The 27,569-nt window shown below is 60.2% G+C and overlaps 1 protein-coding gene across 2 annotated transcripts in view; it reads left to right on the forward strand.

Annotated features, from left to right (window-relative positions):
• Positions 1 to 27,569, forward strand: part of IL17B (interleukin 17B) — a 39,803-nt gene that overhangs the window by 11,159 nt on the left and 1,075 nt on the right. The window lies entirely within an intron of this gene.

Below are 27,569 nucleotides of genomic sequence, written 5' to 3' on the forward strand. Positions count from 1 at the left end.
TTTCTCCCTCTCACTGTCAGCTTTTAACATTGTGCCTCCTGACCCTCCCTGTGCCGCTGGCGGGGGGTCCTGGCCGCGGGCATCAAGGTGGGTGTGAGCTGGGCATGGGGCTGGATCGCGTGCCAGCAACCAGCAGGCTCTGCCAGCGAGTTCCCAGGAGATGAAATGCAGGCTTGGGAACTTGATGCTGATTGGAAGTGGCTTGTTTTTGCTTCCCAACATGCAAACAGCTCTGGTCTGATCTGACTGCACTCAACCTTTCCTAGTGAAAGGCTCTCAGGGTTTGTCAGCCTGCTGTTCCCACTCCTGTTCTGTGTCTCCCAAAATCCCAGCTCTTGTGCTGACAGGATGCTGTTGGTGGCCATGGAGAGGTGCAGTCACGGCACTGGACAGACTGGCTCAGTTGTGGCCAGGCAGCTCTTTCCTGGGCTGGCTTTTCTGAGGAGGGAGTTCATCATGTGTGGCAGGGAACACCTGGGCGTCAATGGGACGCGCAGCACAGGGTGTGTTTAAATGTGTTTATGGCCCTTCTTGGGTGGGGAGGAGGGGGAGGAAGCAGTTGATCCAGCACAACCCCTATCCCAGTGTCAAGATTGTGCAGGTATCTGCCTCTTCTTTCCTGGAGCATTCTGGTTTGTGTCCCTCTTTGGGAAGCCCCTGTCCACTGGTGAGGGAAAACCTGGTGCCCCCCTCCTGCTCTCCTCCCACCACCTCCCCTGCCTTGCTGTTCCTGAGGGTTCAGCAGCCGGGCAGGCCATGAAAGCGGAGCCGGTGCCGCTTTCCTCTCCTCGGTTGCTGAGTGACTGGTAAACACAGCAGAGGCAGTGCTGGGGGGGGCTGGGTGCCCTTCACCCCCTACCTGGAACCAGGCACAGCTGTGCCAGGGGAGCCTGGCAGCTGGGGTGGCACTGAGGGACCCTCCTTGAAGGGCAGATGACCCACTGGCCTGGCACAGTGAGGCCCAGTCAGATGAGAACAGCCTCGGCCTGCCTTGCCCCAGCCCGGTGTGTGGGACATGCTGGTGACCCTCTGCAGGAGTCCTTGCCCAGCCTAGGGGGCTGTGGCTGTGGAAGGTGGCTTGTTTCTGATCCCAGCCTTTGTTTTGGCTGCCCAAAGGAGCTCTGCTGCTGGAGTAGCTCTGTGCTGAGGCTCCCTGAGGATGGCCAGAGGGTCCCAGAGCTGTAGCATCCCCGTGGTGGCTGTCAAACACCCAGTTCCAGCAACTTCCCTGTAACCTCTAGGAAGAGGTTTAAATACAAGATACTGGAGCAAGCAGGACACAAACAAGCCTGTTGCCCATTCAGCTCTTCCAGGCCACTTCCTAGGCTTGCATGGGGAGTAATGGTGAGCCTGTGTGGATCCGGTGTGTGTGGGGCTGCAGTGGGGCCATCACTCCCAGGGCTGGCAGGCTGTGCTGCTGGCAGGTAATGGGAGAGGGAAGCTGTGCTTGGAGCAATCCTGCTGCTCTAAATAGCTTGCCAGCTGCTGATGTTTGTTAACATGGCTGAGCCGAGTTCCTGCGGGAATGTGAGGTACTCCCGGATCAGTGTTGCAAGGGGAGCTTTGTGGGATGGGAAGGAATCCCAAATGCCAGGATACACTTTCCAGGAAAGAAGTGTTTATGCCCAAATCCCATTTCTGGAAGGGCAGGGCCACCTCCTCTATGGATCTATGGCTGCTTTTATTTTTGCTGTGGTAATTGAGAGCTGGGGATGAAATCCTGACCTCAGCCATTCTGCCAACATCCTGGGAGCTAAAGGCTGACCCCGCTCCCTGTCTGTTCCCACAGCTCTCCAGCTGCCCTGGAGCTGACTGCTGGCAACTTGAAGGTGTTGCCCTGGTCTGGACACCTGCATGTCTGCTCTGGAGGGGGTTCAGAAGTGTTGGTCCAGCCCAGAGCTCGGTCCCAGCTGCATCTTACTCCCTTCTGCTCTGGATGAGTCCTCACCCTGAAGCAGGGGACCAGCAGGGAGCACCCCGGCTGTGTGTGGGCAGCTGCTGTGGAGGTGCACTGGACCTGGTGTGGCAGCTCTATCTGCTCCCAGCCTGCCTGCCAGCATGCTCAGGAGAGTGGGAAAGCTGGGGATATCCCTGGCAGGGCTTACCCTGCCGTCCTTGGACCTGCAGCTCTGTGCCAGCAGCCTCTGGGAAAAGGTCTGGTTCTGCTAAAAACCCCATGGATGATCTTAGGTGAACACAAAGCAGCTGAAGCCTTGAGGTCATCCTTGTGCCTGGCTGCCAGGGCTGTGGCAGCCCATGGAGCTGCACCCCTAGAGGTACAGTTGCTGGGGAACCTGCCATATCTTTTTTTGCCCCCAAGAAAAAGGTTTTCTGCAGCACTTTGAGTGCAGAGGTGGATCTGGAAGGGCAGCTGTGCCAGGCTACAGCTGCTGAAGTGACTTAACAGCTCCACTGCAAGAGCCCCTGAAGGAGGTGGGTGGCAGCATGGGCAGAACATGGCAGGACCAGGTCAGGGCTTGCATCCTCTCGGGGTCAGCTGTGTGCCTGCCTGACTAACCTGTGGCTGCTGTTTGGGGCGTAGGCAAGTGCCTGTGGTGCTGTGCATGTCAGTTTTAAATGAAGTATTGGAAGTATTTTACATCTGCTCAATAACACAGCTCAGCCTGGCTGCCCTCTCAAACCCACCTACCCACTTTCTGGGCCCCCACTGTTCAGCTCCAGAAAAAAGAAACTTTTCTTTCAGAGGGGGAGAGAATAAGCTGCTCCTTCCTCCAGCTCCCATCAGGAGGAGCGTGATAAATCAGTAGCGTCTAGTCTGGCTTTGCCTGATAGCTGGAGTACGGAGGTGTTGCTGATGGAAAGCTGAGTGCAGCTCAGCTCAGTGTGGGAAGTGCTTTGGCTTAAAACGTGTGAGCTGCCACCCCGTCTCCTTCCTGCAGAGAGGCCTCCAGGTGCAGTGTCAGCTCCTGCCGGGGTTGGTCCGGGACAGCTGGCTTTCCCAGGCTCTGGAGCAGGAGAGGAGGCTGCCAGCTCCGGGAGGCAGTGCTCTCTGGGAGGAGAGATACGCCTCTGACTTGCACGTCCTGTCAGATAAGCACCAACGCCTTCTTTTCAAAGCTGCCAGGGAGCTGAACCACTGCTCCTGCTGTCAGCAGGATTTCATAAGGCAAACGTGTCTTTGGCTCTTCACCCCTTGGGAAAGGTCCCCTCCTGCACTGCTCCCACCTTCCAGCTCAGAGGATCATCGTGGCTCTGGCAGGAGAGGGGCTGGGAGCTCCCTGACCATTGCTGCCCCTTCCCTTGTGCCCACCCTGCACCTCTCTCCTGGTCCCTTCATCTGCTTTTGGGGCCCTGAGGCTGGTTGAGTCCTGGCTGGTGGCAGGGAATGTCCCCTGGCTCGTGGGCTCAGGAAACAATGTGCAATGTGAGGTTCTTTCCAGACTGGGCTTCTCTTCCCCAGCAATAAAAACTTTCAGGGCAGTTCTTAAAAAGCTCTGAACTCTGGAGCTGCTGGGCTCAGCCTGGTTTGTGCTGTGCTACCCCCAAGCAGCCTGTTCAGCTCCTTCATCCCACTTAGCCCAGATTTTCTTCTATATAGGTCACTCATTAATTGAGGGCAAGTACAAAGTTGCTCTGTTACTCCTAGTTCTCCAAAGCCGGACAGACCCACTTTGGGAGCTGCCAGACCTGGGGCAAAGCTGAGTGGTGAAATCCCCTTTGGCTGCTGCAGCTCTGGCTGGATTCAGCAGCTGCAGGACTTTGGTCTCTGGTGTGCAAAGCTGGGCAGGGCAGGTTGGGGCTGACTCTCTCTCAAAGGCCCTGTGAAAGCCCAACCCTGGCTTGTTTGCAGGAAGAGAACAGTAAAAGTCTGGGTTGTGGCTGTTGGGAGGGAGGGAGCAGTCCCGATCTGGCAGGATGGGGTTGTATCCTCCATGGTGGAGGGGAAGCAAGTGCTCTGTGTGTTCCTGCCCCTGAGAACTGCTCAGCTCAGGGCTGCTTGTACCTGACCAGGTGCTGGGGGAGGTGGCAGCAGGGGTGCAGACCCCAGCAAAGACTCAGTGCTGGCGACAGGGAACATTGTGAACTTTGCCATCCCCACCCTCAGAGCGTGCCATCACTGGGCTGTGCAGACCCCAGGGGTGCCCCAGCTGTAAGGGGATCCCACAGGGCCCATCCCAGCAGCTCCTGCCCTGCGCAGGCTCTGACTCCCAGCTCTTTATCTGTGTGTATTTAGCTTTCCTTGCTTGTTTCCATGCAAACAAGTGTGGATCGAGGGAGCCAGCTGCAGCCTCTCCTTCCCTGCTCCATGGACCAAAGTCCAGCTGGGAGCACAGTCACAGCCATCTTGTATCTATGGGACTTTTTGCTGCCCAGGGAGAGGTCTGCTGGAGCAGGACAAGCCATGGACAGAGTCCCACCACCTTGAGCATGTCATTACTCTGCTCTGGATGGTCTGGGGTGGCAGAAAACCAGCCCCAAGCTGCACAGGAGCTGATCCCCAGGCCTGATGTACGGCTTAACAAAGTTTGGGGACCCAGTGCAAGCACTTGGGCTGCTTCCCCAGGGGAGAAGGAGGGATAAAGCCGGAGCCAGGCCCGTGGCGCTGAGGTGGGGGTGTGCCTTGAATCCATATTGGTTCGTGACAACCCCTGGGCGATGGTGACAAGGGGAGCAGGGCTGACAGCTGCTCTCTGGGGCTGAGCCTGTGCAGAGCCTGTGCAAAGTTGTGTGCGGTCTCTGCTCTCAGGGCAGGGCCAGCCAGAGGAGGATCAAAGGCAGTCCTGGTTCCAGGCCCCAAGGGGATGCGGGGAGGAGGGAAACACGTGGGAAACTGCCCTGTTGGTGATGGGCTGGTGCTGCCTCATCCCTTGCTGGGTGCGTTCAGCTTTACTGGGCTGCCAGGAGGGAGTGGGGCCAGGCGAGCCGGCCCGCTGGGTGCTGGGCCAGGCTCAGCAGGTTTGGAGCTGCTCACCACGCAGGGAGAGCCAAGAGCTGCTGATGGAGGGGCTTTTGGTGTGGGATGAGCATGCAGGGCTGTACCTCCCTCCCCAGGGATGGGCTGGGTACCACGGGACCGTGCTGTGGGGGGCTCCCACCGAGACCCTTTGTGCTGCCCCGGCTGGCAGGGCGGGTGCTGGCAGTGCCCTGCCCATGCTTTGCTCAGCCAGGACAAGGCTGCCGAGTTCCTGCCCCGGCGGGTTTGGCACCGCAGGGATGGGGCGCGCCGGGCAGGCCTGGCAAGTGCTGGCTGGGACACGACCTTCCCGGGAGCTGACTCAGCAGAGTGGGTGGCTGCGAGCCCAGGCTGGGAGCTCCTGGGTGCTGGGAAGGATGAGCCCCGTGGCAGGCACAGCCACCCACATCCCCGGCCCTGTGCAGGGCTGGCAGCCGCTGCCACACTTCCCCCCCTCTCCATGACTCCAGGGCTCCTGGGGGGGGCCGTGTCTGTCCCCTCCCTCTCCCCCTCCAGCTTCCCACGCACTTGCTAATCCCACACCACTGCGGCAGCCAGAGCGGCTCAGCTCTGCAGGGCTGGGTTTGTGGGGCAGCTCCTGTCCTGGGGGCCCTGGGGTGCTGGAAGCCCCCCCAGGATCTGAACAACACAATCCTGCTAGGATGGAGCAGCCCAAGCCCAGATCCCCATGTTTCCAGCATAGCTCAGGGAGCTGGGGGACTGGTCTCTGGAGCCCGTGATAGGTGTGGGGCAGGTCAATGCACTGCAGAGGGCCCCTGGAAGGGCCGTGGGTAGCAGGCAGCAGCAGGGATGGACAGGAAGGCCCTGGGGATGCAGGTGGGCTCCACTGCTGCTCTGCTGTGTGCAGGTGTGTGTGCACGCCCTCACCCTGCTCCCAGCCCTGCCGAGCCCTTGGAAAACCTGCGTGTGCAAAAAGCCCTAATCTAGGAGCCTTTCCCCAGCCCAGGGGTGCCTTGCCCTTGGCAGGGGACAAGCTGCGGCACTCCAAACCACCTTGGAGCCCTGCACTGAAGCACAGTGCTGTGAGGGCCGCGATGCTGAGTGTGCTGGATACTCCAGCTGGCACCCGGGCACATTTCACCCATGCCTTGGAGCTTGGAGAAGGGGCACGGGGTGCCCTGCTGTGGGTACCAGTGCGAGCCGATGGGTTCCAGGCATGTGGATGCCAGTGGTCGTCCAAGGGCTGGCACACCAGCACCTACCACCCCCTTACTTAAAATGCCTGTGTTTCCCTGCAGGCCCTGGCAGGGGAGCATTGCTGGCCCCCCCCGGGGGCCCTGTGCCGAGGCCAGCGCAGGACACAGGGATTAGTTTTAAGCCGATTGCTGCAGCCGTTGACGAAGCACTGAGGTACTCACTGGGCTGTGGGCTGGTGGCTCACGGGGGGAGCACAGCCACCATGGGCCTGGGGAGGATTTCCCCCTTCCCCAATCCATTTGGTTTGGCAAACATCGCCCTGATGCCTCTAGGAGTGAGGGTAACCCTCCTCTGTCCTGCCCCAGCTCAGGGGGGACACTCAGGACCCTCCTGCCCACCTCCACCCTGGGCACCCACAGTGACAAAGCTCCCTTCCTGGCACAGGGAAGGCTGCGGGTGCTGGGGTTTGGCTGCCAGCACAGTACTCTCTTTAATTAGGCAGTAAGAGACCCCCAATAGTTTTTTTGGAGGGATATGGAACAGCACACAGATCTGTGAGGAGATGGAGTGCAGGCAGGGAAGCACAAGCAGGCAGTCCCTGTGGGCAGAGGAGGATTTAGGGCTGCCGAGTTTTTGTGAAGACTATGCAGGACTCTTGGAGGGGTGGAAGGGGAAAATCTGCCCAAAAAAGGGAATGTGGCAGCTTGGCCTCCTCTCTTCGGTGCTTTGCAGAGAGCAGGGAACATGGGGGGCTCATCCTGCCAGGAAAAGAGGAAGAATGAGCACATCTGCCTGCAAGAGCAGGGAAAGCAGCCCTGCTCTGCCACTGCTGCCGTTTCCCTGCTCCCTCCTCCGTGTTCAGGCAGGGGCTGTGCCAGGGGGTGCTGCTGCTCCCAGGTGGTGCAGGTTTTGCCGGCTGAGTCAGGACAACACCCTTCCCGGCACAGCAGGCCCGCGGCACGGGGTGGCTGGTCCTGGGCCAGCTGGGGAGGCTGAGCTGAGCTGTGCTGAGTGTCTGAGCCCTCCCCAGGGACCTGTGCCAACGTCGTCTCACCACTGGGGAAACTGAGGCAGGGAGCATGCGGTGCCTGTGATCGGTGCTGGGGTGGCATCTTTCCCAGGGCAGTGGGGCTCCCCTTGCTGTCCGTGCCCACCCTAGCTCAGCTCTGGACTCTGCCAACCCCAGCTGAACCACGGAGAGGGATGAGGCTTTGCTCTCCCATCCCACACTGCCCTGCCATCCTCACCCCCACCAGAGCCCTGGCTGGGTTGTTCTGGAGGCAAAGGACAGGAGATGTGTGCCTCAGTTTCCCTATCAGGTAGCTGGGTCAGCACTCCAGGCTTTATGCCCAGAGCTGCTGGAGCTGTGCGTAACCCTTGTGCTTGGAGCTGGGGATGCACCCGGCAGATAGCAAGGAGCGGGGCTGAAACCACCCAGCTGGAAGCTGGTAGAGGTGGGGAGCTAAACCCCAGCCCAGCTTTGGTGCCTGGGAGGAGACTGGTGTGTCCCTGCAGCGTCTGGGGCAGCTGGTTCACAGGCAAGCTGGGGGCAGGTCAGGAATTCTTTGATTAAAGGGACTTTTTTGGCCAGAAATTGCTAATATTGTCCAAGCCTAAATCTCTCTCAGGGACAGGGTCACCCTTGACAAATTTTCTGGCTGAAAATAAAGGGGGGAAAAGAAAGAAGGAAGCAATCAAAGCTCTCTGAGCTGGCATTTCCTGAACTAAGTGCCGTATTTTTTTAATTTGGGTGTGTGCGAGAGACATGGCTTTCCCTCCTGCACCGGCATGTCGTGTAACCCCCCAACAACCAAAATCAAAACAAACTGCTTGGAAAGGGTTGAAACAGAGCAGTTGGAGCCATGGCAAACCGACAGAGCTGTCAGGGGGAGGAGCGGGGTGTGGATTTTGCCTTGCCATTTCCAGAGAGCTTTTGTGAATTCCACTTTTCCTTCTCATGTGGGGTGTGGAAAGGACTTTCCCCATCCCTGCCCCTCTCTTGGCTGGGTTTGGGGTGGCGTCTTGGGCGGGTTCTCCTAAACCCCACTGGGGTGCCCATTCCGTCTCCCCAAAGGAGCTGCCGGTTTCTGGGTCCCGGCAGAACAGGCAGCGAGCGCCGCAGCCGTGGGATGTGGGAATGGATGGAATGGTGCCCGTGGGGAGGTGCTGGGCACGGGCAGCGCGGGCATCGTGTCCCACCTGCGTCAGCATCCCCCGGGGCGGGCTGGGTGCTGCCGCCTGCGCCCGCTGAGTCAGCGGGACGGGTGTGGAGGCAGTTGGTTGGCCCCGTTGGAGCTGGGAACAGGCTGGGTGGGAACAGGGCTGCGGGGTGTGCCAGGCCGGCGGCATGGTGGGGGTTGTGTCGGCATCCCAGGGCTGTCCCCGGGGTCCTGTCTCTGGGGTGGGTGTCTGCCCACCTCGAGGCGGATGGGGGTGGCTGGAGGACTAAGGCTGGCCCAGGGATAGGCAGGGACGGGCAGGGCAGGGACGGGCAGGGCTGGGCCTGCCTGCTCCCGTCTGGGCAGCAGCGCCACCTGCCGGTCGTCTGAGCGGCCTGCTGCCTGTATCTGCCTGTGCCTGCACCTGCCTGGACCTGCCTGCTGCCTGTGCTTCTCCGACCCTGGGTCTGCCTGCTGCCTGTACATGCCTGCTGCACCTGCCTTCTTTTTCTATCTCTGGCCTGTGCCTGCCCACACCCAGCCCTGTGCAGGCAGGGCCCGATGCAGGCATGACCTGGTGCAGGCAGTGGGGCCCAGTGCTGGCAGGGCATGATCAGTGAAGGGTGCCTGGGGGCTGCAGGGAGATACCCCAGCCCTGGCAGCTGCTGCCTGGGTTACTGTCATTGCCCAACAGGCAACATATCAGTTCCTTTTGTAGGAGCTCAGCAGGGCTGGGAATGGCAGGGATGTGCTGACAGACAGCACAGGAGGGAGAGAGCAGCCCCCCAAGGCCGTGCTCTGCAGGTGGCTCTTGTCCCTCTTTTCTGCCCCAAACTGTGCTGGCACCAGCCTTTTGCCTCCCACCCTCTTCCCAGCCCCAAAGGACCAGCTGGGACAGAGTCACTCAGTATCTGAGACCTTTATTGACCTGGGGTGGCCTGGGCAGGGCAGGAGGGGTGTGTGTGGCTGTCCACCAGCCACATCCTCCTGCAGGATGACCAACGGGGACATCCATCACCCCTCGGTGTGGGGAGCTGGGTTACCCACCTCCCCATGTTTGGGATACCCAGAGAATCCCCCTCCCAGCCGCCCCTCCCCCGTGGTGGCCCTGTACCTCCATTGCTGGCTCTTCTGCAGGCTGTGGCTCCCCACGGGATGGGCTGCCGAGCCGTGGCCCCAAGAACAGTATTTCCAGGAATCCCCAACGTAGCACCTAAGGGATTCCTGGGAAAACTGGACCCTGAGGACACGGCAACCCAGACTCTTTGCCAGCCCTGTGCATCCTCATCGCTGTCCAGGCTCCGCATGTGGCTGACGGGGGGAAACCTCTGCCACATCCCTGCTGTGCCCCCACATTTCTGTGTGACCCTTCCCACTGTGCCCAGTGCCAGGCCAAGGGTCCCAAGCAGACACAGGGGTCCCTCTGCTGCAAGGAGAAACCTCCTCACCCTCCTCTCCCTCCTTGCCTTCTGCAGGGAACTGGAGCTTTGGGATGAGCCCTTTCCTGTAGCCAGGGCTCAGCTCTCCTTGTGTCACTTGTCCCGCTGGGTGGGGCATCCCGGTGGTCCCCAGGGTGCGCAGTTCCTCCCTTCCCGAGCTACAGTGCTTCATCTCAGACTCCCAATTGACCAGAGATGCAGCACTGCACCTTGGGCTGGGAGACATGGAGGTGTTCCGTGGTCACACTCGCTGCGGCCGACGTGTGTCCGTGGGTCGGGACACAGCAAGGCTGTGTGTCTGCCTGCCCGGCTGGGTGCAGGCAAAGGGGTGTCCCTGCCTCCAGAGCTAAGTGCCCGTTCTGCGTCCAGTCTCAACATGATGGCAGGACAGACCTGGGCTTGGTAGCTCAGGCTGGTCCAAGCTGTGCAGGGACAGACAGGGATAGGGACATGAGGCCAGTGCAGAAAGTAAGAGGGTGAGGGTGATGGGAGTTCCCCCAGGGAGGGGAGAACAGGACTTTGGGTATCACATAGCACATTCATCCCTGCCCTCTGCCCCTTCTCCACCTTGGAGGATGAGGAGTATGTGGTAACTCCTGCTGTCCCTCCCCACCCTTGTCCTTGTCCCTGTCCCCAGGAGAGCCTGCAGCTGGCCAGCACCTCGGCCTCCCAAGCTCAGGCCTCGGCCGTTCCCAGGGTGGCAGAGCTGAGCCCACCCCTTTCCATGGGCAAGGACCAGGTGCTGTGGGATGAAAACACCTTGAACCTTCACCCCCGGGTCTGGACCGGCTTCAGCCCATCTGGCCTCAAGGGCGAGGATCCGGGGGGAAGCAGGAGGCGAGGGAGGCTGGAGGGAGCAGCTGAGCCCAGAAACGTCCTTTGCAGGCGAACACTAACATCCTGAGCAGAGCCGGAACGCGATAAACAGACCATCTATCACAGCCGCGGCCCCGGCAGCCGCGGCGCTCCCAGCGGCCTGATGAGAAGCAGATGGTGCCTCTCTGCCGTGAGCCCCTGCATCCGGACCGGCCCCCCTGCCGGGTGCACCCAGCTGGGACCCGGGGCACAAACCACCCCGTGCAATGGGCCGGGCTCTCCCGTCTGATGCCTCTTGTCCTTTGGGGGAAAGAGCCCCGCGAAGCCCCGCGCTTGTGGCATCCATTGCTCAGGAACGAGGGTTGGAAGCAGCCTTGTCCAGCACGAGGTTGTCTCTGTACTAGCCACAGCCAGGCCTGCCCTGAGCCCTGGCCAAGTGTGAGAACAGCCACAGGGACCCAGAACTAGGGGAGGTGCTGCAGGGACCTTCCTGACACCCTGTGCCTTTGCAGAGCCTCTTCCCGGCCCTGTGCAAGCCCCCAGGAAGGGGCAGCTGTGCTATCAGCAGGAGCAATGTGCAGCACTGCAGTGTGCCCTGGGAGCCAGCCCCTGGGAGCCAGCCTTGGGATCCAACGCCTAGGAACCAGGCCCTGGGAGCCAACCCCTGTGAACTAGCCCCTGGGATCCAACCCTGAGATCCAGACCCTGGGAGCCAGTCCCTGGGATTCAGCCCCCTTGGCATGGCTGGGCAGGTTTTCCCACAGCATATCCCTGCCTGTGCCCAGGGAAAGGGCCTGTGGCGATGCCTGTGTTGGGATGCTGGCTCTGCCCATCTCTCGCCACTGGCCATGTTTCTGGAGCTGTACAGTCCTCTTGTGTGTTCAGCAGCTTCAGTGTCCTCAAGGACCCCCACAGCTGAGCCTGTAAGACACAGAGGATATCAGTCAGCACGGCGGTACAGAGCTGAGTGTGGAGCCACAAGCCCTTGGGTCCCACCCTGGGCAGCTGCTGTGGGTCACTTTTGGGTGCCCAGCAACCCCATGGTACTGAAGAGAGCAATGCCAACAACTCTGTGCACACAACAAACCCTACAATAGACACTCAAAGTCCTCCCTTTGTTGCTCAAAGCCCATGGGCGTGGAGCACGTCCTCCTCTCCTGGGGTGGGTGGCTGGTCCCCAGGTGTGTGGGGAGCCCTGCAGTGGGCCTGGGGATAGGCCCTGTCCTCTCCCTGCCACTGTCCCAGCCCTGGTGGGAAAAGACAGGACAAAGCCCCCGTGGTATAGGGCTGGGAGAGCTCAGCTGCCGTCCCCAGGGAGGTGGCGGTGGGGGAAGGAACGCCGAGAGAGGCTGGAGGAATGTGCTGGGCTGCACATCCCGCTGGGTTGGAGGCAAAACATCTGCCGTAGCTCACCCACCCCTGCCTGAGAGTAGGTCTCAGGGCGGAGAGGCACCCCCATCTCCCCTCCAGTCTCCTCCAGATGGGACAAAAAAGCCATCACTGCTGGGCCTGTGCTTTCCCCCTTGTCTCTACTTGCGGTTTTCTCCCAATTTCCCAATGAAAGACAACTGCCACAAACATGCCACGTGGTCACCACACTCACACTGGGCACCACCACCCTGGGGGACACCAATGCCCCCTGAACAGAGCCTGCCGGGAGAGCTACAGCCCCAGGTTGCTCATCCCCTCGCTCGTGTGGGTGCGAACACACCACATGGGTTCGGAAGAATCCGGAATAACAAATGGCTGGATTGTGGTCCTGCCAGTGCTGGGGGTCCACCAGCCACCACACATCCCTGGACTGAGCCTGTCCAGAGGGTGCCCAAGGCATGGTGTGCGTGCCCAGGCCATCCCCCCGCTCCTTCCTCGGTCAGCCCAGCTCAGCTGGCACTGCCCATGCCCCAGCCCTCTGCTCACCTCCAGCCTTTGCCTCTGCCGAGCTGTGTCCCTCTGCCTACCCTGCCGCTGCCGGTGGGTGCCAGGAGGATGGGAGCAGGCGAGTGCTCTGTGGCCACGAGCTGCCTCCCCGGCAGCACTGGGCTGAGTCAGAGCTTGGCCCTCCCCGTGGTTACAACACAGCGCCCTTTCCCCTCTCCAGGCAGGCCGCGGCTGCAGGAAATGTCCTTTTTTAATAGCAGTTGGGATTTTTTCCTCCTCGAAATTCCCCAGCCCTGCAAGGCCAGACTGGGCCTTTTGAGGGACTCATGAGCCCCCAGCCAGGAGGGCTCTGCTACCGGCTCGCTGGCTGGAAGAAGGCACTGGGTGATGCTCAGCCCCTTTCCCCTCCTCTCAGCACCCAAAATCGTGATCTCCACCAGCCATCAGAACTCCATCCCTGCCCCAGATGAGCTTTGACCCATCTCTGGTCATCAGCTTCCCAAACAGCCCTGATGCCACCTCCGGTTGGCTGAGGTAGCACCAGGCAAGGTAAATCCTACCCAAGGACCCCCTTGGGTGCCCCTTCCAGGGTGATGTAGGGGAACGTGCCCTTGCTGGAAGGATTCGACTTAAGGAGAAATTTAAAGAACTGACCCCAGGGCAGCTCCTGCTGCATGTTGGGTCCCTTTCAGGCAGCAATCACACAGGGATGCTGCTCTCTGGCACTTTGCAGCACAAGCTGGTGGCAGAACAGCTCCAATGCTCCTTCCAATGGGCACTGGGGCCTTCCAGCTCTCCCAGCATCTCCATCCTGTCCCCCACAGACCATGGTGGCCTCTGTGGAGGAGAGGTGCCTCCTCTCTCCCTTCCTTCCTCCCTCCCTCCCTCGCCAGCGCTGGTATTAAATCAAAGGTTTATGAGAAAATGGAGGGGCCAGGGGAGATCCTAATCTGGTCACAGGCTGATTAACCCCGAGTTCAGGCTGAGGTCCTGATGCTCAGCTATAAATAGCTCTGCCTTCCCTTTCCCATCCTCCTGCCGGGGCTGCGTGCCTGCCCTTTTATGGTCAAAAAGGCAGATTTGGAGACCGAGCGGCCCCCATCTCCCATGCTGGGGGAGAGCCAAGGGGGCCCAGGGGGATGCTGCTCTTTCTCTCTGGGCTTTGCTGGGATAAATTATAATGCCAAGAACAAAGAAGCAGGTTTGGGGGGCTGAGAGCAGGGGATGGGTGCAGAGGAGAGAGCGCATCTGGTTTGTCCTCCTTCCTCTTGGGGCTGCAGCGAGGGAGAAATCACCTAATTTGGTGTCTCTGAAGAGCTGAGATCCTCCACACCCCATTTGAGGCACAGGGTGGTGGCATGGAATGGATGGATGGAGAGAGCCCAGGGACAAACAAGGCCTCTGTCACCTCCTTGTTGACACCTCCCTGTTTGTCTCCCCAGGGCAGGGGACTGACCTTGCTGTCTCTGTGGGACCACCACTGTGCCCAGTCCTGTGCTACCACGTAGAACCCACTGGTTCTTGCAAAGCCACTGGTGCCAGCACTGTGATGAGAGGCTGAAACCCTCCAGCAACAGAGCCTGGCTTTTGGATGATGAGCCTCCAGAGGGGCAGGAGCAGCAGAATGGGGACTGATGATTGGAAGAAGCCATGGAAGCTAAGGAAGAGCTCAGGCACGCAGGTCATCTCTTTTCTCATGGCCTCAGCTCTTCCCTGCTGCCGCCGGCCCTCAGAGCACCATCTCCCCATGCTTAGCTGGTTTCCTCCTCCCAGAGCTGTCTCTCCCACACTGGGCAGCACAGCCCTGAGCCCCCCACCCCTCCTGTGCTGGAAGGTGTTTTGGGAGTGTGGGGAGCCCTGCTGGTGAGGGCTGGAGCCTGGTGCCGGCCCCGGGGCACACGGAGCGTGGGAGCGGGTGCCGGCACCAGCCCTCCTGCTTTGTTTACACGTCACATTCCCGGTCTGGAGGAAGTGGTGCAGGGGTGAAGTCCCAGCGGGGACAGGCCAGCACGTCACAAACCTCCAGCCCTCGCTGGAAAGGGCTGGTGGGAACCCAGAGCGCTGCAGGGAGAGCTCCCTGTGGACACTGTTCCCAAGCAGTGTGGGATGGCTGCGCCAGCATCCTCCTTGCTCCTGAGTGTGCTCCTCACCTCACTCTTACATGGCTCCCAGGTGGAACTGGCTGAGGGGACACTCAGCATGGAGAGCATGCAGGAGCTCACATGAGGCCAGCAAAGAGCCTGGAGCTGGAGCAGGCAGGGAGCAGCCAGACTCCCTCCCCTCTGGCAGAGGCACAGCCATGGTGTGGCTGGAGCTCATTAAGCTGCCAGAACTTTGGCTGCTTATCCCAATTCTATCATCTTATCTCTGCTCCAGCAAGGGAGAGGGGGAGTGGGGATGTGTGTGCAGCATTGCCTGGACATGAGAGGAGCCCAGTTTGTAATTCATGTCCCCCACAGGCCCCAGCTTTCCCAGCCCTGCCTTCTGCCCACCCAGCTGAGCAGTTAAAGACACTAAAAGAAAATGCCCTAAATGGTTCGAGTTCCCATGACACCAGAGATGAGATGTGGGAAAAGATGGAGCACAAAGTTACATTGGGATTGATGTAACAGGCACTGTAGCCCTGCAGTGCCCGTGCAGCCGGGCTGCCCTGTGCCAGCAGAGCCTCTGGCAGGGCCCATGGACACTGGAGGTGGGGAATAGTAAACATGAAATTTAAAAAATAAGATTGAAAAGGGAGAGGAATAAAAGGAAGGACAGAACTGCAGTGAGGGATCTCAGGTAAGAAGGCCAGGTTGAGAGGGAGAGAGATGTTGCCCTATGTATCAGTGAGCTGGTCCCACAGTGAGCACTAGGGTGGCCTGTTGGCCACCACAGAGCATCTGCCCCACATGTGGCACATTGGATGTCACAGCCCCGTCCCCAGGCCCTGTCTGCTGCTATTCCTTGTCCCAGCGCCTCCCAGGGAGAAGCAGCGCTACCCACAGCCCTGTACTGCCCACCATGCCAGGGATGTCCCTGCAGAGTGGGGAGATGTGCTCCCTCCCAGAGGTCTCAGGGCAAAGACCACACCACCAACCAGCACCCACATATCCTGCTGCCACAGGGTGGGAAGCCTCCAGCATTTCCAGCACATCCCACCTCCCTGCAGCCACTGGGAAAGGGGCTTAAGAGCACTGGTGTACTCCCATCCCAACGTAGGTCCAGCTGGGGCCGAGCCCCACAAGATTCACACTGGGGCAGGTGGCACTGGTGCCCTGCAGGGCTGGCTGTGGCCTGGGCAGCCCCACCAGGATGCTGCCTCCTTCACCCTGACCATCTCCTGCAGCTCTGGTGCTGCATGGCACTGGGCTTCTCAATTTTGGTGACAGTAGGACAGGGAAGATGCTGGAGCTCAGGAGCTCCCATATGTCTCACATGAAGCAGAGCCTGGGCAGGCTGGCTCAGTCCAACCCCACACAAGTCTGTCACCTGCCCAGCTGACAGCCACACAGTGTGCACCCAGTGCAGACACAAGGCTGGCCTGGGGGCCTGCTGGCCCTCCAAAAGCGCCGTCCCTATCCCCACAGGCAGTGAGGCTGTCCCAGCTTGTCCACCAGCACAAAGCAGCTTCATCTCTCACCTTGACCCAGCAATGGGAAAATGCTCACTCACAGCAGCCACCCCCGAGGGGGCTCATCCCCACAGCACTGTCTCTGCAATGGGCTCCCCCCGTGCTGCTCTGCAGAGCCCGGCTCTGCTTCCCCCTGCCCCTGGACAGTGCTGGCACAGCCACATCAGCTCCACACTCAGCTGCACAGGCTGAGTGTGCATTGAGGATTTGGATGTCACTGCTGGGAAGGGTCCCTGTCCATACCTGCATCCCTGTAGCAGCTCAGGTCACCCACTGGCCCCTTTCACTGCCCCAGTCTGGTGTTACTGTGGTGTGGGACAGAAAAGCCCTGATCCCCCCAGGTAACTGTGTCCCTGGCTCTGCATGGGATCTGACTCCAGCCTCTGTCCTTTGTCTCCCTGACCATGCCAGCTTCTGTCCCTGCTGTCCCTGCCCTAAGCCAAAGGGCTGGGTTACCCTGAGGGCTGGGGGAGCACCAGCACCTCCTGGCCAGTGACCCCCTTGGTGGCTATTAGAGGAGGAGGTAGAGGAGACCCCGCTCCTCTGCACACCCTCCGTCAGCCCAGCTGGTGGGTGCTGCTGGTGGGCACACACTGTCCCAGCTCCCCCAAAATCCCCAGGGCAGACTGGCAGCATGTCCCCACTGCCCTGGGGAGGCCAGAGCCAGGCATGGAGCAGGGCTGAGATGAACCCTGTGAATGCACATTGTCCTGGGCAGCCAAAGGGATTTGGGATTCAGCAGCAGCAAGCAGTCCCCAGCACCCACTGGCCTTCAGCCACAGGACATGCATTGGGCTTCATCCCTCCCAGCTGGAGCCTTTCCCTGTGCAGGATCTGCTCCAGTTGCCTCCTCTATGCTCCTGGCCAAGGTCAGAGGATGGTGAAACAGCTCCAGAGCTCAGATTTCCAGCCTCTTGCCTCATCACTAAGCTTTCCCTGCCTCTGCTGCACACAGGCTCAGGTGCTGGGGCCACCCTGGGGAGCATTGGGTCCCCAGTCCAGCACTGCCTGTGCTCCTGCCTGTGGGATGGCTGTGCCATGCCACTGCCCAGCACTCTGCCATGGCATGGCAGTGACCAACAGAGCAGTGCCCACCACAACCAGAGCCCTCACCGGCCAGGAGGCAGCAGTGCCGTGGGCTGAGGATGCAATTCACCATGGCCCTGCTCACCAGGAGCTGCATCAGGATACACCACTGTGCACCAGCTCTCCCCACTCAGCCCTGGGCAAGGAGCAGCAGCAGGATGTCAGGGATGAGCAAAGGGCTTTGGAGGAACAAGCCTTGGAAAAGCCTGATCAAGAACAAGGCTGGTTTTTGGACAGAAAAGTAGACCGAGAGTAAAAAAAGGGCCCTTAATCATCTGCAGACTGCCTCTTGACAAGTGTGGAGGGAAATGCCACTCTATCCAGCAGCCACCCAGAGCTGCAGCCTGTCTAGACACAGCCTTCCCCGAATTCCTACTGATAACTTCTTGGGAAATCTTTGGCGGAAGTGTCTGCCTGTGTTTGTTGGAAGTTAACTTCTCTCCCATCGGCCAGCGGCAGGGAGGCCATGCCATTGCCCTTCCAAGGGCTCCCTGGATGCTACACAGGGGATGGGGAGCGAGGGCAGGCACAGGCGGGGTAGTCCTGTGCCTGGGACGTTGCCACTGGGACAGGGACACAGGTCATGTCACACCAGTGGCTCCCCAACCCCACGTGCAGCATCCCAGTGTCAAGATGCCACAACTTCCCCAGGAGCAGCCAGCAACAACAGGAAGCCCTTAAAGCACAGCGGGATGGGGACAGACTGGGACCATGGTGGCCGTGTCTGCCCTGAGAAGTTGCAGTGCCCTGGTTACTGTCACTGTCCCTTTGCAGAGGGACACATGCCCCCCTAGGGATGGTATCACACCCTGGTTGGACCCAGTGTCCTCGAGCTCAACCTGAATAGAAGCTGGTGGTTGTCCCTGCAGAGGAAGGAGGCAGGGAGACACAGCAGCTTATTGGAATGGCACAGTGTCCCCAGGTGACCCACTGCTGAAACAGCTACTACTGTCCTGCCATCACCTGCTGCCCTCCCCCTGCCCTTCCCTCCTGCCCGGTGTCCAGGCCAGGGCTCAGGGACTGGCTCCTACAGGGTCACACCAGCTGCTGCTGCAGCTCCAGGTGTTTGAGGATGTGGCCACCGTTCCCCCGGTGTGTGATGGAGCCAGGGAAACACCAGCAGCTGGAATAACACCAGTGGGGCCAGCTGGGGCCATGGCCAGGAGGACAGAGCAGGGCAGTGGCACAGGCTGGGCTGCAGTTGGGGTCCCAAAAGCTGCAGACCGTGGGATGCTCTCAGTCGGTGTGAGGGTGCTGCGTAGGGCAGCTCCAACACCCTGCAAACCTCTGGCACTGAGCCCCAGCCCCATCCCAGCTTGTTTTCCTCAGAAAGCGGCAGCAACACAGCCATCCAGAGGAGGTAAGCGAGCAGCCCATTTCCCCACAGTGTGGGGAGCCCACCCGCCTGGGCTTGCCTCCGGCTTCCCCTTTTATTCCATCCTAGACATACACAGAGCAGAAAGCAATTCCTTCCCCAGACCTGGGAGGGCCCTTCCCCACATCTGAAAAGCTGGATGAGACCTGCCAAGCCAAGATGGATCTGTTGGGACAGACTTTGAGGAACCCCTTTGCCTCGGATCACCTAGCTCTGAGGTGGCTTCGGCCATTCCTCACCAGCTCTGTGCCCGGCAGGAGCTCCACTCTCCTCCTGGAGTGGGGGCACCTCAGCCCACCTCCCTGAAGCCAGCTGGGCTGAGAACGCCGGAATGGGCTGGCAGAGGGAGATGCTGGAGGAGCCCTGCCTGTCCCTGCCCACGCCCGGGGCAGGCAGCAGACAGAGCAGGAGCTCCCAGGCTGCCGGGGAGTCTCAGCACCAAGCACCCCCCATTCCCGCCACCCCACGCACCCTCCCATGCACCCTCCCGCTCCCTCCATCCGCGGGCACCCACCTGCAGCCCCGCGCCCGCGGCGGGCACCGCGGGGACACGGCCACGTGCCCGCCACCTCCTCCTGGCACATTATAACCCGCCACTGGGACCCCGGCGCTGCCAGCCGGGGTTTTTTAAGCGGCTGGCATGGGAGCCCTCGGGGAAAAACTCCTTCCAGGCTGCTCAGAAGCTGGAAAACCTTTTTCTTTTTACCTTATATGAGCTGCCGGAGGAGGCCAGGCTGCCGACGGGCACCGCTGTCAGGGGCGCCGAGGGGATCCATTGGCTGGGGTGCCGTCACGTGGCCCCTCCGCCGTGACCCGCCGCCGCACAGCCCAGTGTTGCTTTTACCCCCTAAGGAAGGGCCGCTTGACAATTTTCATATTTCTTCTAAATTTGGAGATTTCAGACAATGCTGGGAGGCTTGGCTTGGGATGCCAGAGGCCCATGTGGAAGTCATTAAGTCGGAGAGGGGGAGCGAGGGAAGGAGGGCTGGGGGGAGAGGGGGGGAGGAGAGCGGCCAGGGCTGCGCTGGCTGCCAGCAACGCGCCTGGGAACCCAGACCATCCCTCCCGGAGAAAGTTGTTTGCAATAACCGACTTCCTCCGGGGACGGTGCACGGGGGGGAACGCACATCCCACCACCGGTGGGGTGGGGGTCCAGCAGGGCTGGCTGTGGGGCCGGGGCGGCGCTGGAGTCCATCCTGCCGGCCGGGCCGAGGGAAGGAAGCGGAGATGCTCCCTGGCCCAGCTGGAGGTGGCTCGTGACTCCCATTACTTTGAAAAGCTCCATCTGGCCTGGGAAAAAAGGCGTTTCGGCAGCCACAGGGCTCTCACAGGGCTGCCCGTGTGTGCAGGGTGAGATCCTCAAGTGCTGGCAGGGTTGGGACCCCCACGGGATGGTGGTGGCGAGGCCAGGGCTGCAGGGCTGGATGCACGTGGCACCTTTCCCGGGTTTCAGCGGCGCAGGGAGCCTGTGTGGGAGCTCCGTCACCACGGGGCTGTGTTGGTCCTGGCCCCTCCCGGCCCTGTGTGGACCACGAGTCCATGTATGGCTTCCAGCCGGCACTGGGGCCCCCTTAATGAGCAGCCAGTTGGCAGTTCAGGCGGGAAACACCCAGCACCAAAGCGCCTTCATCCTCCTACTCTGGCCATCGGCCCCCGGCATGGCAAGGAAGGGATGTCTCTGCTCCGGACACCGCTGCTCTGCATGAGCCCCTCCAGGCAATACAGAGCTGTGCTGAGACCCCCCCCAGGCAGGGAATCCAGAGCAGAGCAGCACACAATAACCGAGGGAGTGTCAGGGAGCAAGGGGAGGCACCACCAGCTTCTCCTCTGTGTCTGCAGGGTGATGACACTCCCTGAGGGAAGCAAAGAGCTGGCCTCTGGGGTCTCATGTCCTGAGAGGATCCTGGTTCCTGCGAAGGAGCTTGATCCTGAGCCATGCACAGGCACAGTGGCAGCTCCTGAGTGCTCCAGGTGCCAGAGGCAAGTGCACGTGTTGTCACAACCTCAGTGGGACAAATGTGGAGTAAGAGTCTGGCAGGGTAGGACTTCTACCAGTAACACATCCCAGAGGTACTGGGAAAGACTCAGGCCCCTGAGTCTGTTGGTACAGTCCCAAAGCCAGGGCCAGGGCCAGGGCCAGGACCCCTCTACCATCATGCCAGGCTTTGTAAAGGGATGGTGTGGAGTGTTTGGCGTCTCCCCAGCTCACTTCTGGACTTACGCACCATGAAAGCCACTGCTACAGGAGCTGAACATCCCTGCAGCACCTCTGTGTGTGTACCTGGGACATCCCTCATCCCAGAGGGTGCTACCCTGCCAGCTGCAGTAAAGGAGAAGCAGCGAACCAGACTGTGCTGGACAAGGCACCAGAAAGAAACCCCGAGGGATGCCCAGCGCCTGTCAGGAGAGCAGGAACAGGAGTGGCAGTGCTTGGACCTGCTGGCAGCATGGCCAGACCCAGGGGGGAGAGGCAGCAGGTGTCCTCCAAAGAGCATGGAACTGGCCAGGAATATGAAGCACTTTCCGGGGGCTGCTGGCAGCAGACTGGGGAAAAAACCCAATCCTTGTTTTGAGTGCTGCACACACACAGGTCCCGTGGCCTCCTGGCAGGACAAGCCTTGGTTTTGCCAGGGCCTAGGGACAGCCAGTCCCCAGCAGGTCTGTCCACTGTCACCAGGGCACGGGAACAAGCCTAGGCTAGGCTGGACATGCAGTGGGAACTGCACAGAACACAACCCACAGCAGGGTTGTCCTTCTCCCTCTGCTGTAGATAATCTTGGTGCGCAGCACAGAGCTAGGACAGTGTGTGTGGCATGTCCCCAGGCCACGATGTGGCTGTCCATGGGCACAGAGCCCTCCCACACCACTTCCAGTCCCCATACCCCTTACCCCTTGCTGTGTCAGGCAAGGGGTATCAAGCTCATCCCCGTCCCATGCCCTGGAAGCCCAGCAGCCTCCCCAGGAGCCGGCATAGAGATCTCCCAGCCCTGCCACCCTCCAGCCCCTCTCCCATCTCCTCTCAGTGGGCTGGCTTTGAGTGAGGCACAACTAACGGCTGTCATTAAACAAACCCTATAATTAGAAAGCAGGTTTCCTAAATGAAGTGAAAAATGTAATGTTAGCCTCTGTTTGTTCGCTGGATGCTGCTCTCTTGTTCCATGACCCAGAGGGGTCGTGCCCTGTGGTTTCTGAGAAGCCTTAATAAGGTAATGTTTAGGAGGTTACTATCTTTACAGCTCTTGTCTTATTACAACTCCATAAGAAAAACATTTGGGGCAAAGCAGGATTCCTTGGCGCGAGTTTGTTTTTGTTACTCCTTCGCTAAGATGCTGCCCAGCCATCCCTCCTCACCACAGATTCAGTTTCAGTATCTTCAGGAAAGTGACTTTTTTTCCCACTTCCCGCTGACCTCCAGGCCCCCTGGCTGGGTGTGAGGGCATGGGTCAAGCAGCAGGTCCCAGGCCGGTTGGGAGGGGACCACTGGCTACCAGTTGCACACACAGTGATGCCACCGGGCAGTGATGGAGAGGGAGTCCCTGGGCAGGCTCTGTATGGCTGCTTCCACCTACAAGCAATACGAGAAACCCTTCTCCTACAAGCCCTGCTAAGACCCAAACCCAACAAGTTTACAGTCTTTTCATCTGCTGCCTGATATCAGAGGAGGCTGCTGGGGGGCAGGAGGACATTTCTCGGCCCGTATATTATTACAGCCACTGCCTCCCTCACCCCCATGTAGGGCAAGACTCTGTGATTTATGGGTGAGCTGGGCTGGAGTGGCTCTGAAGGTGACCTTCAGGACTGGCCTGTGCTGCTCTGTGAATCTCTGCCCACCCTAGACTGCTAAAACAGCAGCATGGAGGAGCAGGGAATGGGGACCAGAGCAGAAGACTGTCTGCCCTTACTTCAAACAACCAGTTCCCGTCTAATGATGATTACCCAGAAGCTCAGGAGACCCTGCATGTGCTGCAGTGGTCCCATGCCCAGGGACACAGGGAGAAGTTTAACATGAGCACAACCAACCAGGACAGTCGTCAGTGTACTGCCAAGCTTTCCATTTACCTCTGCCTTTTGCCTTGCCCTGGGAAACTGGGAACTGGGATGCCTGCCCACAAGCAAAAGTCACCAAAGCCCTAAAAATAAGAGGCTTTCTCCTCATAAACCCAGAGGGCATCACTACCCTGGAAGCATATACCTGGGAGCATCCTCCAGCCTGGTGGCCTTGGAGGGAAGGCCGTGGGGATGGCTCCAGGCTGCTCTATGTACCCAACATGGGGCTGGAGGGTCAGCCCTTCCTGCAGCCAGGAGCTGGGATGCAGAGAGCATCCTGACAAGATTATGTCTCCCCTTTGCAATCCAGCACAAAGTGGAGCCACCCCTTCAGAGCACTCAGGGGTTGGTGTCCAACTCCCTGGCTTAGGTGCAGGAGAAAGGAAAACTGAGCTATTTGGAAACCCTGCGTTGCCCGTCCCTGCTCTGCACTGAGCCCATGAGCCCAAAAGTCTAGGGAGGGTAGGAGGGCAAGCACAGGGGTCATGGAGGGAGCAAGGCATGGGGCCAGGTGCCCGTTGGGCTCAGCAGGCTGATGGGATATGTGCCTGGGTAGCCTTGGTGATCCTTGTAGCCTCCCTGCCCCAGAGGAGACTGTGGCTTTGCCCCACTCCATCCTATGAGGAGCTGGGGCTACCTCACAGAGAGTACCCAAAGGGTCTCGCTGGGACCAAGGTCTGTCCGTGCCTTGCACTCACACCAGCCTCTCCAGTGCCACCATCGGGGAGCCACATGTGGGGCACCAGGGCAGGGAGCCGCTGCCGGCCCCGCTCCAGGAGCTGAGCCGGGCAGAGGTGGAAGGAAGAGGGTGTTTCCAGCACTGGGAGCAAGAGAACAGGCTTTTTCCATCAGGTGCTCTGTCTCCAGGAGCAGAAGGCAAAAGAAAACAAAAGGCAGGAGAGGAGCGGGGCGGGAGGAACCTGCGCGTCTGGATCGTGTAACCAGCGACGTGCTGTAAACGCTGGGCGGCTGATGGATGTGCCGGCGGGGAGCGTCAGGATGTGCTGGATACGCATCTTCCCTCCCTCCCCGCCGTCCCGGCGCTGCCTGCAGCCGCTCTCCTGACGCCTCCGGCCCCCCGAGAGCCTCCTGTCCGGGAGGTGGGCAGCTTGGGGTGCTGCTGACCCCCTGGCCCCAGCCCCAGAGGACAACCCTGCTCAGCTCTGCCGCCCGACGCCGAAGCTTGGCTGTTATCTCCCGAGTGTGATCCAAAGGGCGTGATTTACAGCCAGCCCAGAGCATCACCCAGCTCCCCGCCCGGGGAGGCAGAAGGGCTGCCGGGACAGCTGGATTAGGGCTATATAAATAATATTGTCCACTGATGCAGAGCCCTGGCACGGCGAGACCCCGGGCTGCCAACACGGTCACCCTCCTACCCGCAGCACCTCAGCACTGCATTGGGCAATGCCCCTTTCCTGCCATGGGAAAGCCCTTCCTGCCAGGATGAGGTCGCTGGGAAGAGTGCTGGCATCATGGGGACACAGAAGGGCATGGGTCCTTGTCTCACAACAGCTGCCAGGAGGAGAGGAATGATGAATTCCTGGCCACCCTGTCCAGCCGTGCTGTGTCTCTGTGTTTATGTGGTGGCAGGAGCTGGCAGAATTAAGCACTTTTTGGGGTTTTTTTCCCTTTTTTGAGGACAGGGAGTTTTAATTCCCAACAAACAATGTTCTTTTTCCAGCAAGCTTAAAATAAGCCTTTTTGGCTCGGGCGTCTCCGGAGCTGCTCACGCGCCGAGTGGGCCGTTGTGCAAATATGGATGTGAGCTCCGTGCTGGGCCGGCTCTACCTGCTGGGGGGAGCGGGGGGATGCAGGAGGCCCTCGGCTCTGGCCCTCCTCACGGGGCTGGCTCTGGCCAGGACAGCTCGCTGGAACACACTTTCCTTTGATGAGTGGAAAATGTTGCTCACGTGGAGATAGGATGTGCCGTGGCCGTGCCGGAGCCTCCCGCCAGACCCATCCGTCTGGCCCAGGTGTGGGTGTGTGCTCGGCTGTGCTGGGGCCTCACAAACCCCATGAGGAGCCAGGCTTGGGAGCAGCCTGGTACCCGGAGAAGCTGCTATGCCCTGCAGAGTGGCACCAGCAGTGATGCTACCCACTGTGGGACCACAGACCCCACACCAGAGGCTCCTGCCCAGGCAGGGGCATTCTTGCTTGTGGAAAAAGGCAAAAAGCTATTTTCTGCCAGTGTGGAACTGTGGTCTGATTTCTCCCCTTTCCCTTACCCGTGGTCCCCCGTTGTGTGCTCTACCACATGCTCCCTGCCCAGTGCATCCCTCCCACTGAGCATGGCAGGACAGAGCTGCCCTGCATCCCTCTATCCGAGGACCTCCAGCTGGGCTGGGGCACAGTCGTGGGTTCCATGATGGTTACCCTGGCAAACAAGCACCTGTGTTTCCTTGGGGTAGGTAGAGCCTATCTTCATGACCCCTCCTGCCCATTTTGGGGGGCCTGTTCCCACTCTCCAGGCTCTGCTTTCCACCTAAGTTTCCCATAGCAGTGAGGCAATGTGGTAGGGAGGTCGGAGGGGTGAGCACCTACAACAAAACCAAAAGCACATCTCTCCCCTCCCAGGGAAGCCTTGTGGGGTTTCCAGCCCTTCCCAGCCATCCAACCCCAGCACATTCTGCTCCCACAGGGATGGCATTGCAGCCAGCATGGGCACACAGAGTGCTCCAGCCAGCCTGTCCCAGCCTGGAGGCAGAGGCTGGCCATGACCCAGCCGCCCGCGCATCCCAACCCCTTCCCTCGCGCGAGGCCGGTGGGGAAAAGCCTCCCGCGCCCGCCCCTGCCTCCCCCAGCTTATCAAATTTGGCCATGTCTGAAAAGCCCTGGTTTCCTTTTCACCAAAAAAGATCAAAACTGGGTAATTGGCTGCCGGCACAGATGCCTCTGCGCCTCTCTCATGTGTAAACAGCATTGCCGAGCGCTGACACAACGCAGGCGGCCGCGGCACACGCAGGCGCCCCCGGCCTGGGGCTGCTTCACCAGCCCTTCTGGGGGTCACAGAATAGGGGGTGAAGTCGCTGGGTGCAGGCAGGGGCTGGCTCAGCACCCCAGAAAAGGCTGGTGGCAGAGGGCCGGGTGCTGCTGTATGCCTGGTGAAGCACAGGCGGCTCCTGCGACAGCCAGGTCCCCTCTGCCAGGTCCCAAGGTGACAAACGGGACACTGTGCTCAGTGCACAGCATCAGATTTCACCCCAGGGGACAGCAAAGCCTGCAAAATGCTGTGCTGGGGCTGTCCTTGGGGATGTTAACATGGGTTGGGCTGGGTGGGAGCAGCTGGGCTGTGTTTCCTGGGGCTGGTAGGGGGAGAGGGACAGTGGCTTTTACCCCATTTGCAGAGTTTTCTGGAGGCCCAGTTCATGGACTGGGAAAAGGAAGTGGAAATTTCCCACTGCCCTACAAAGCTCAAGGGCCTTCAAATCCCTGAGGTTGTGCAGTGAGTCGGGAGAAGGAGGGAAACTCATCACCCAGTGCTGCCACCAAAGGAGCAGGGCAGAGCCTGCTGCCCGGGAGCGTGGGGAACAGCGCCGGGTCCCCCGCCTGCGGCTGGGGCTGGGAGGGGAGGAGACCGGGATGCAGGGAGGGATGGAGGGCGGGATGGAGGGGCGGAGGAATGCAGGAAGGGATGGAGAGGAGGAGGGATGCAGACTGAGATGCTGTTGGGTGGCGGACAGCACCATCGCGTGGTACCTGACCGCAGGGACAGCGACAGCCCAGGGCAGCCCCCTCTCCCCCGTCCCTGGGGACGGAGCATTACAGCCGGCACCCCTGTGTCTCACTTTCTCCTCCCGCAGCACCCTGCACCCTGATGCTTGGCCCCAGAAGCCAGAGCATCACCCACCACTAACACCCACTGCCCTGCAGCTCTGGGGACCCGACCCACGGCCAGCTGTGGGCACAGCTGCTGCATTTGCAGGGGCAGGAGTTGAGAACGGGTGTGAGGACAGCAGGAGGGGAAGGGTTTGGGGACAGACAGACCAGGGATGCAGAGAATGATGGGTGTCATCACCTCACTGCTGGGCAGAAGAGTTCCTGAGGACAGAGCTGCTGGTGGTGACACATGGAAGGCAGAGCCCAAACCCCCTCCCCAGGGCAGGTTATTGCCCAGGGAGCCCCTCTGGGCTGCCTGGTCCAGGGGGGACTCATCACCAACCACAGCCACTACCACCACCGTGGAGCCAGTGCCCAGAGCAGCGGAGGGTGGCCAAGTCCCAGACCACACTGGCCCCTTGCCCTGCCGGCGCCGAGCCTCCCTGGCACCTTGGGGACCGGACACACCTCTGGCGGGGCACAGCCAGGGGCTGGGGCTTTCCCTTTTTAGCTCCCCAGCTCTCTGGTGCCAGCCACACTGCAGGACAGCGGCCGGCAGCCCCTCCGCGGCCATGGAGCGGGCTCCAAACCTGGTAGGTGACTCCACAGTGGTTCAGGGCTTGCTCCTCATTTTCCTTCCTTAATATAATTATTTGCATGGTTGTTTACGGGTGGCTAGCTGGGTTTGTTTGCTTTGGAGATGCCTGCTGCAGCCCGCCAGGGCCATCGCCCCCCCATGGCTGGCATGGTGAAGATGCAACAGCCTCGGAGAGCAAAGCTGGGACAGTCCGAACGGACCGTCCGGCACCAGAGGGGGAAAACAGCCCTGGCCAAGTGGTCCTTGTCCCAGGGCACTGCACACCCATGGGCAGGGTGTGGGGCTGCCTCAGCTGACTGCAGGGACACAAATAGCAGGGAGCAGGACTACAGAAAGCAACTTTGTTCACTGTTGGGCAGACTGCCGGGTGTCAGCACACGGCAGCTCGGCCCCGCGAGCCGGAGGGAGAAGGGAAGGAAAAAGCATCTTTTCTCTCTCACCGTCCTCAGAGGACAGAGGGAGGGAGAGGAAGGTTTGGATAAAGATCCCATTCTTGACTGTCTCATCTCTAAAGCTCCTTTTAAACTAAAGGCTGCCCAGGTACAGCCTGAGCTGAGGGTGTACCCATCCCTCCCAGCATGCAGCTGCTGGGTGGGCAGCGAAGGGACTGGGCACATCTTGGGCAGCACAGGGACACTTTTGGCAACACAAATCGCCAGCTGCAGGGCG

This window comes from Chiroxiphia lanceolata, chromosome 15 (genome assembly GCF_009829145.1).
Source record: "Chiroxiphia lanceolata isolate bChiLan1 chromosome 15, bChiLan1.pri, whole genome shotgun sequence".
Classification (NCBI taxonomy): Eukaryota; Metazoa; Chordata; class Aves; order Passeriformes; family Pipridae; genus Chiroxiphia; species Chiroxiphia lanceolata.